Source organism: Tupaia chinensis, unplaced genomic scaffold, assembly GCF_000334495.1.
Source record: "Tupaia chinensis unplaced genomic scaffold, TupChi_1.0 Scaffold000211_1, whole genome shotgun sequence".
Classification (NCBI taxonomy): Eukaryota; Metazoa; Chordata; class Mammalia; order Scandentia; family Tupaiidae; genus Tupaia; species Tupaia belangeri.
The window spans coordinates 1,690,414-1,700,323 of record NW_006159686.1 but is presented as its reverse complement, the minus strand read 5'-3'; the positions used below and the strand labels follow the sequence as shown (position 1 = coordinate 1,700,323).

Sequence of the window (9,910 nt, the reverse complement as noted above, 5' to 3'; positions counted from 1 at the left end):
TCCCGGAGTCCTGTCTTAGACACGGAGACAGACCGAGCGGGCCGTTATCTGCCAAGCGTCTCCTTAGGGCTGAACTTCCAAATCACTCAAGGGTTGAATCCCCCCCAGGTGAACTCAGGGAAAGCAGAGGAAGAAAGGGCAGTCAGGACACGAGTGTGCAGTCGCTTCCCAAGCCGCCAAAATGTGGTGACACTTCTGACAAAGTGCCACCCTCAACGTACAAAGAGCTCCTACCCGTGAATAAAAAGAATGACAACCCAATGTTAAAAAAAATGAATAGGACACAAATCAAGAATGGTTTCCTGAGAGGGAAAATATGGGGACAACAAAAGAAAACTCTACTAAGCAAATCGAGCACATTTTAAAAATATTGAGCTAGTCCGTACCTGCAATTAGGAATCTAGTCCCCGCTGTTGGCGAGACAGCACTGAACTGATGCGCCACACGCTGACACCACAGTGCAAGCTAGGGTAACTTTTTGGAAGCAAACTGAGAACACAATTTTCCAAACTTTAAACTATTCTTTTCTAGAAAATAAATTATTTAATTTTCGTATTATTTACCATTTTTTTTAATTTGCCATAGGGCACCAGAGAGGGAGAGAGAGTGAGAAAGCAAGCCACCAGGTCCAGGAATTGAACTGCCGTCAGCCACATGAGAGTCCAGCACCTAACCCAACTCGCCCGATGTGCTGGCCCCTAAACTATTTTCTTTTAAAGTAACTACTCTTAGCCCTAGAAACTCCCCTTCTAGAAATATGCTTTTAAGAAAATATTGAACACAGCTTTTTTCTTTTTTTTTTTTGAAGAGGTTTTTTGTTTGTTTGTTTTTGTTTTTGTTTTTGTTTTTTTGCTATAGGGCACGTGCGCTTGCCAGACAGAGAGAGACAGAGAGAGACAGAAAGCGAGAAATCACGCCCCAGAGGGGATGGCCACGCCGCAATCCCTTCTCCTCCATTCTCCTCTTGGGATCCTGGGCATGCACGCACACGCACCCAGCATGAGTTTAAGCCACTGGGTCCAGGACTCAAACCGTGGTCAACAACGTGGGAGTCCAGCGACATAGCCATTACGCTAACTGCTGGTCCCCAGCTTTTTTCTTTAATAAACATGTTTTCTTCTTTTTTTTTTATTTTGCCAGAGGGAACGTACACTTGCCCGAGAGAGACAGGAAGAGAAGGAAATGAGAGAGCAACTCCTGAGGGAAGGTCAAATCATGGTCACTTCCCTCCATCTTCCGTTCAGGACCTGGGCCACATACACCAGCCTGACATGTTTTCAAGCTGCCAGGTCTGGGACTTGAACCCTGCAGTCGGCCACGTGGGATCAGCTGCCTTAACCTCCACGCCATGGGCTGCCCTCTGCATGAGCACGGTTTAACTCGATTCTAGGTCTCCAGCGTCTGACGGACACCCCAGGGCACCCAGCTGCGAGGCGGCCCAAGCCCCGGCAGGAGGCAGGACAGTCGCACGGTGCCAAGGTGATAAAGTGGTGCTCATCTGTGTCTTACGGATCCACAGCTCCACGCGACGGTGTGTGTCATGCCACATACCCGTGACCTCACCGAACACTGCCGCTCTCCCCTCTGGTGGTGACGGCGCAGGCCGGGGAACCCCGAAGGGGAAGCATCGCCCATTTGCATCTGTGTGCTATGTTGTAGCTTCAGTTTTTCCTAATTCTGGTTTCCCATTTCTATTTGGAATATAGATTTTTACTAGGAAGTTTTGTTTAAAAAGTTCTCATTACCAAAGAGACCCAGTGCACCGCTGGTTCCCAGCAGCAGGTACCCTGAAGGAGGCCTCGACAGCGCCATGAGGAGCCCACTCTGTCTCCCAGAGACTGCTGGACCCCACGCTACTCCTCAGTTGGCCACAGAACCCGTTTCGTGAAGGAGTTTCCCAATACAGCGTCCCTATCGATCTGCAGAATGCGATTTTTTTAGAAAAACAAAAACACTTGATAAAAGGGGAATATGAACAAATCATAAATTAAGGATTTTTAAGCTTTTATGGGAAGTGCTAGGCTGTATAAATGCTTTATCTCCTCAAACATTTGCTACACCTGCAGCCTTGTGGGGTGTTTGTAAATTTCGAGGCGATCCCAGCCTGTCAGGGAGCACAGCCCTGCTGGAATTAGCAGAAGTACACCCCAGCGGGGAGCGACGGACGACGCAGACGTGGTTAACTGGAAACCGCACAGGTTAAAGCCCGTGACGGCGACCAAGTGTCCACGCAATCAGCGAAGGAAAGCCCCAAACCGCCTGCAGGAGCGCGCAGGCCTGGCCCTGCAGCCTCGGGAGAGCCAGCCGCTCCTGTCGGCCACGGCTCTGCACTGGCCCCAGGCTCTCTGGGTCTGCCCAGGAGGGGTCAGGCGTGTCCCAGGGGCGCCCCTGCTGAGTGGAGACCAGGCAGCGCTAGGGCCGACCTCATGTGAGCAATCGTTTATAGACTCATGTCGTTAGAGGTTTAATAACACAGATATATCGTTTTTATAATAAAAACCCCGACATGCTCCAAACCCACATCATGAGCCGGTGTGCACTCTGCCTGGTCCTCCTTCTGCCCGGAGACCGGGAGCGGCCTGTCTCTGTCAGCCCGAGCTCCCAGCTGGCCCCGGCGGTATGTGAAAACGAGACAGCGGCTTCCCTGCTGAAAAAGCTGGGAGCCACTTGCTCTAGGGGAGCCCCACCTCCCCTGGCCTCACCCTGGAGAGATGAGGTCTGGGCAGAGCTGGCATTCAAAAGTACCCATCCTCAGGGAGCCTGGGGTAAATTCCCGTCCCACCTATGGAGAGGCAACAAGCTTTGCAGATTACTGATAATTCCATGGGACCCTGGGGTCTAAAAGCAGGATTTCATTGAAGATCATTTGCCCTCCTCTTTGCCTTAATTTCATTATTTTATTCATAGCTAACCAATAATCCAAATATGATATTCTCTCCAAACTAAGGCGTTCACCTTCGCTCACCCAAATTATCCTGCTTTTTTAAACAAGGGAGCTGGGTGTTACCTGAAATGGGGTGGCCCACATTATTCCTGACTTGCAGCTTAGGGACACATTTTCGTGTCCTTTGAACACCGCTCAATTAACTCAGGAGGGAGAGGGCTGCCCAACTGCAGAGCCCGGGTGCCGAGTCCTGGCTCTGTGCTGAACCTCACATCTGAAACACTCAGAGACCATTTGCTAATGGCTCCTTTAGAAGTCGTCATAGCGATTTTGTAAAAATTTCAGGTACAAATTGTCCCTCGAGGACCTGCCCTGAAATGAAATGTGGAGGGACTGGACACAGAGGTGACAATTTCTGTCCCCTGATATATAACAAGAACTGCCTCCCGGTACATAAATACGTTGGCTTAGTCTTGACATAAAAATGTCTTGTTTTGATAGGTTGGCCCTAGTAAGGAGATGTGGAAATCCAAAAAGGCTTTTTCCAAAGGGAAAAGTAGAAAAATACATTAAGAAGCTAAAACATCTGCATGACTCTTAGTAAAGACCGCCATGGACCGGGTAGAGGGATGCAAGCCAGCTGCAAATTAAGCTCTTTTCTAAATGTGTCTCTTTTTCATTGGCTTTGTCTTTTTCCTAAATGGGCTGTCAGGAAAACATCATGGCTTTCCTGACAGCCCCAGCTGCCTCAGTTTCTCCTCTTTCTCAATATAAGCTGTGAAGATTCAAAATAATTTTAAGGAACTATTTTGATCCAATTCTTAAAGATTAGTTGACTCTTGCGTACTTAAATTCAAACAAGGTGGCTTAAGGTCCTCTCGATCTCACGCGAGTCCGCACAGTGAAGACAGTGAATTCTCGCTGCCCGCCCTCCTGCGTCCCTCAGCGTCGCCCCCCAGTGCCCGCGATCCCCTCTCCCATGCCTCAGCCTTGTCAGCTCATCCCTGCCTCTGGGATATTTACAAATGACCACGTGAAGGCTGGGGTATGCGCTCGCGGCCCAGACCGGCAAGGACTCGTAACAGGAGGGAAACGCTCTCGAGAAGGCATGCTCTCGCCATCCGGGCCGGAGCTCGTACAGGACTCGGTGGACCGGGCTGGTTTTCCAGGTTCCACGTAGACAGAGGGACATGCGGGTCCTGTGGTGGTGGGGCCAGGTTTCGCCAGCTGCATCGCCCAACCCCAGACGTGCACCCTTTCCACGCTCTTCTCTACACACCCACAGCTCTTACCAACATCACCCCTAAGAACACGACAAGACCTTCGGAGATGCAGAGCTGAATACCAAACCAAGCCCAGACCACATCCGTCTCCTGGGGTCAAAGCGAATCTCCCAGTTACGCTCAGATCCAAAGCAGGAGACCCAGGGTGCGGTCTGCTTTGACTTCATGAGAAGCAAAGCCCTTCACGCATACAGTAACTGGGACTGAGTGTTCTAGACCATGTGGACACGGCTGTATATGATGAGTATGCCAGGGACTTCACAAAGTCTATGGGAAATCAGAATTAAAGTATAGTTGATTTGGGTGCAAGAAAATTAAACCGTGGATAGCTTTCATAGTACATTTTCCATGATTTCCTTTTTCCTTTTTCTTTTTCTTTTTTTAAGAGAGAGATTTTTGTTATAAGGCGCATGCACTTGCCAGAGAGACAGAAAGTGAGAAATCACTCCCTGGGGGGATCCACACTGCAAGCCATTCTCCTCTTGGGATCTTGGGCACACGCATGCACACGCCCAGTGTGAGTTTTAAGCTGCCGGGTCCGGGACTCAAACACAGGTTGACTAAGTGAGAGTCCAGCCATGCAACCATTACACCACCCACTGGCCCCTTCCATGGCCTCTCTGAAGACCCCGCATATTTTAGGTGTTTGGAAGGGTGACCCACTTCATTTCAGGAGGCATCTGCTGTCAGAACTGAGTAATCGACTGACGGAATTAAGGAGCTGACAGGCTCAAGTCTGAAGGATGTGGCTGCCCTCTGTCCCTCCATCCCTGTCCCGTTGCCCCTGTCTCTGTCCCTCTGTCCCTCCATCCCTGTCCCTCTGTCTCTGTCCCTCTGTCTCTCCATCCCTGTCCCGTTGCCCCTCTGTCTCTGTCCCTCTGTCCCTCTCTGTCCCTTTGTCCCTGTCTCTCCATCCCTGTCCCTGTCCCTCTGTCCCTCCATCCCTGTCCCTGTCTCTCTGTCCCTCCATCCCTGTCCCGTTGCCCCTCTGTCTGTGTCCCTCTGTCCCTCTCTGTCCCTTTGTCCCTGTCCCTCCATCCCTGTCCCTGTCCCTCTGTTCCTCCATCCCTGTCCCTGTCCCTCTGTCCCTCCATCCCTGTCCCTGTCTCTCTGTCCCTCCATCCCTGTCCCGTTGCCCCTCTGTCTGTGTCCCTCTGTCCCTCTCTGTCCCTTTGTCCCTGTCCCTCCATCCCTGTCCCTGTCCCTCTGTTCCTCCATCCCTGTCCCTGTCCCTCTGTCCCTCCATCCCTGTGCCTCTGTCCTTCTGTGCTCCTGACGGTTCTGGCAGAGCTGAGGTCAGGGAAGGGGGACACACACACAGGTCAGAGAGGACTGCGGGGACACATGATTCTTCCCAGCTGCAGGTGGGGGTGGTTCCCTGGTGTCCCAGGGACCGGGTCAACTCTGAGCACCATGACAAACCCGGCCCTGCCGAGGCTGCACATCAGCCACTTATTTCAGGACTCTTGGAAAAGTTTACCAGAAAGATCTTAGGGGACACGGGTGGGCAGGAAATACCACCACAGGCCAGGAGTTGGTCCCTGTGTAACTGCAGCTGGGACTCAGGTCTGTTCTGGGGTCCCAGTGTGAGCGGGGCACGCTAAGCGTGCTGTCTGTGGGAGCTGAGTATTTCCTGGCACGCGCCCAGGGCTGAGAGAAGAGCCTGGTGGCGGAAACTGGTGTCTTTGGATCCGCAAAGCCGCTGGTGGTGTGTGAGCACCTTCCAGCGCATGCACACGAGGCCGCGTGCCCGGCGCCAGCGCCTTCAACGTCATCGGCTATGAGGAGTGAGTGGCCACACCCACGGGCCACCTTGCCGTGTGAAGACACAAACTATTTCTCCTAATCAGAGTCTTTGGGAAGGAAAGGCCGGCCAGTCCCACCGGCCACCATGGAATGGGCTGTGAGGACAGCCAGCCCCACTGCGGGCCGGTGCATGTGAGCCGAGCACTGGGACGGCCAGACGGCGGCCAGCAGTGACGTCCGCGGGAACACATCTCAGCATTCGCCCGTGTATTGGCTCCGTTTGGAAATGCAGCTCGTACTTGCAACACTTCTGTTCAAATAGCACACAGGTGTAGACGCACGGGTGTGGACAGAGGCGCATGCTGCTCTGCGCAGGGAAACCAACTTCCAGAAAGTTAATTAGGACCCAGTTTGCACATGCAGCTAATCCAAGCACAGGAGAAGCTATATTTCCTCCATCTGAAAGTTTCCCAATTATTCACAAATTAGTTGACTCACTTTTTGCATTCAAGAGTTTAAAACCTCCTGACTCATAGACTTCTCCTTACCCAGTCAGAGCTGGCTTCTCTCCGGCTGCAGTAATAAATACCCCACTGAAAGCAGGTTTGGCCTCGGGCTGCCACCTCGCTGACCACAGAGCTCAGGCCAGCACCAGCACCGCCTGCCGGGGAGCCCACTCCACCTGTCAGGGAGCCCACAGCAGCCAGACCTGCACGGGCTGGAGCGTGGCTATGTCAACGCAACTTCATTCTGGACAAAGAAGTTGGCATGTCACAGGGGACCAGCAGTTAGTGTAATGGCTATGTCGTTGGACTCCCACGTAGTCGACCGCAGTTGGCATCCTGGATCCGGTGGCTTAAAACTCACGCCAGGCTCGTGTGCATGCATGCCCAAGATCCCGAGAGGAGAACAGAGGAGAAGGGATTGCGGCGTGGCCATCCCCCCTGGGGGGGGGTGATTTCTCACTTTCTGTCTCTCTGTCTCTCTTTGTCTGTCTGGCGAGCACACGCGCCCTATAGCGAAAACCTCTCCAAAAAAAAAAAGTTGGCATGTCACACACGTTGTACAAAATAAATTGTTTTTCTTTGGGATGTGTTGACCATTCAAAAATGTCAAACCAGGGGCCAGCAGGGGGTGCAGCAGTTAGTCGCCAGACTCCCACGTGGCTGACCACAGTTCGAGTCCTGGACCCAGCTCCCACGGGAGCTGGACCTGCCTAGCTGTCGGACAGAGAAGGACAGCCCGAGCCGAAGTGCTTTCCAATCTGATTAAACAAAAACAGAGAGAGAAAGCGGGAAAATGGGAAGTGCCTCTACCCAAAGTTCGAGCCCAGGGAGAAGCGGAAGTATCAAGTTACTGGAACAGGAAAGAGAAAGGCGGTGGCCTGGAAGAGGCTGGTCACGAGGTCTGCCCCGTTGGAGACGCTTTACTAGAAAACCAGCTAAACAGGGAAGACGCAGCGGGTCACGGGCTCCGTTTCAAGGAGGCCCCGTGACACGCCCCAACTGAAAGCCCCTCAGCCTGCAGTGCTGCTGTAAAGGCTGCCTTGTCCCCACTGCTTACGACTCTGGGTGTCATCACCGACGGCACTGTCACTGAGGTGAGCGTGACAAGGTGGCTGAGGCAATGTGCCCAAGTCACCAGCAACCTGCAGATGACGATGCCCAAGTGCTGTCCCACTGGCTTGACCGCAGCTGCGTAAAGTAATCCATCATTATTTTATTTTTTAACTTTTTTTTTTTTTTTGGAGAGATTTTCACTGTAGGGTGCGTGCGCTCGCCAGACAGACAGAGAGAGACACAGAGACAGAAAGCGAGAAATCACCCCCCAGGGGGGATGGTCACGCCGCAATCCCTTCTCCTCCATTCTCCTCTCGGGATCTTGGGCACGCACGCACACGCGCCCGGCGTGAGTTTTAAGCCACTGGGTCCGGGACACGAACCGCGGTCGACTACGTGGGAGTCCAGCGACATAGCCATTACGCTAACTGCTGGTTCCCATCCCTCATTATTTTTGAAGAGGATTTGCCGATCTGGAAAGCCCCCAGGACGGCACTGTTTCTGAACCTAGCTGGTCTTACAAGCCTGCACTCATCAAATTATGTATTAAATTGTACAAATACATTAAAAAATTACAAAGGGATGGGGGACGCTGCCATGCCAAACCCACCCCACTGGGCATCGCTTTGGAAACCCTCACTACTTTCAGGTCACGGAGAATGTCTGGGCCACTGGGGAAATGCCACAATGTCCCGAATCCCCCAGGAGAAGCACAGGGGCCCCAACCAGGGACGGGAGTGGCAGCCCCAAAGGGCAGCAGCCGGAGCAAGGGCAGGGCGCCCCCCAGTGGGCTCTGATGGAGCATCCACTCTTCCAGCGTCGCTGACTTGCACAATGAGAGCCCCGGTACCCCCAGCGCCCCGCTCGAGAACAGCCTACTTCAGGGCGTACCCCAACCTGCTGCCAGTCTCTGGCATTTCCCTGGTTGTCATTGGCCGAAGGCCCTCCGGCAGTTGCTGGGAAAGTGCCGGCCTATGGCTGACCCTCCCCGCCTGGGCCCCAGCCTGTCCCAGCAACCTTCGGGACGCGGCGGTGGCCTCGTTCTCGGGTTAGCCTTCACCAACTCCGCCTCAGTGGTGTTCCTTTTATTAGAAAATACTTGGGGGACCAGCAATTTGCATAATGGCTATGTAACTGGACTCCCATGTAGTTGACCGCAGTTCGAGTCCCAGACCCAGTGGCTTAAACTCACACTGGGCACGTGTGCGTGCGTGCCCAAGATCCCAAGAGGAGAATGGAGGAGAAGGGATTGCGGCGTGGCCATCCCCCCTGGGGGGTGATTTCTCGCTTTCTGTCTCCTTGTATCTCTCTGTCTTTCTGGCGAGCGCACGCACCCTATAGCAAAAACCTCTAAAGAAGAAAAGAAAAAAGAAAAGGAAAGGAAAGGAAAGGAAAGGAAAGGAAAGGAAAGGAAAAGACAAGACAAGACAAGACTTGGTTTTCTTATCTCTTTCTGAAAGCAATTCCAAGTGTCCCTTGTAGTGATTGCTTGGTTATCGCCTACTGGGCGTTTCGGGGTGGGCTTTGGGTGCCTGTGACCCCGACAAGCTTGCTTTGCCGTCTAACACTGTCCCCTCTCCTCCCATGCGTGTGGCCATACTGTGCACCTGTGAGCGGGGTCTCCCGCCCTCTCCTCTCTCCCCAGCCCCGACGCCTCCCGTGTGGGTCTGTGTGCACAGCTTCCCTGTGCTGCCGGGGCTCTGCCCAGACCTGACCCTGCTCTATGGCTGTCTTCCCACTGTCACTCCTTCCCGTCCCTCAACTCCTCTCTGGACCCCCCATGTGGCGCTCAAGCATATAAATACGTACAGGGGGCCACCAGGTGGCATGGTGGTTAAAGGTGCTGGACTCCCAAATGGCCAACCACGGTTTGAGTCCCAGACCTGGCAGCTTGCTTTCTTACTTTCTCTCTCTCTCCCTCTCTGTCTCTCTCTGGTGAGCACACCAACCCTATAACAAATTAAAAATTAATAATAAATAAAATTTTAAAATATATATTTACAGGAACAGCAATAAGCCGACTGCATTCCCCAGGGTAAGTGTTGCCGTGGGCTTTCTGAACGTGCATGCTGTTCTAGGTGGCACGCCAACACCTCAAGGAACCTAGCGAGGACAGGCAGAGGACATGACGGAAAATCGCGTAACAGTCAGCGTCCCTGCTCCGGAGTGCTCGGGCATCTTGTTGGGGTCTTCATTTCCTGGGTGTGAACATTTCTAAGCTTTTCCCCACGGAGAGAAAATAAGGCCTCACTCCTGTAGTCGGCATCTATGCGCGGGGACCCAGAGCACATCTGGAGCACAGGGTCAGGGTCAGGGTTCCAGAGCACATCTGGAGCGCAGGGTCAGGGTCCCAGAGCACATCTGGAGCGCAGGGTCAGGGTCAGGGTCAGGGTCCGGGTTCCAGAGTACATCTGGAGCGCAGGGTCAGGGTCAGGGTC

The 9,910-nt window shown here is 53.1% G+C and overlaps 1 protein-coding gene across 1 annotated transcript in view; it reads right to left on the bottom strand.

The window, feature by feature from the left end:
- Positions 1-9,910, bottom strand: part of LOC102503351 (transmembrane protein 132D) — a 399,636-nt gene that overhangs the window by 388,773 nt on the left and 953 nt on the right. The window lies entirely within an intron of this gene.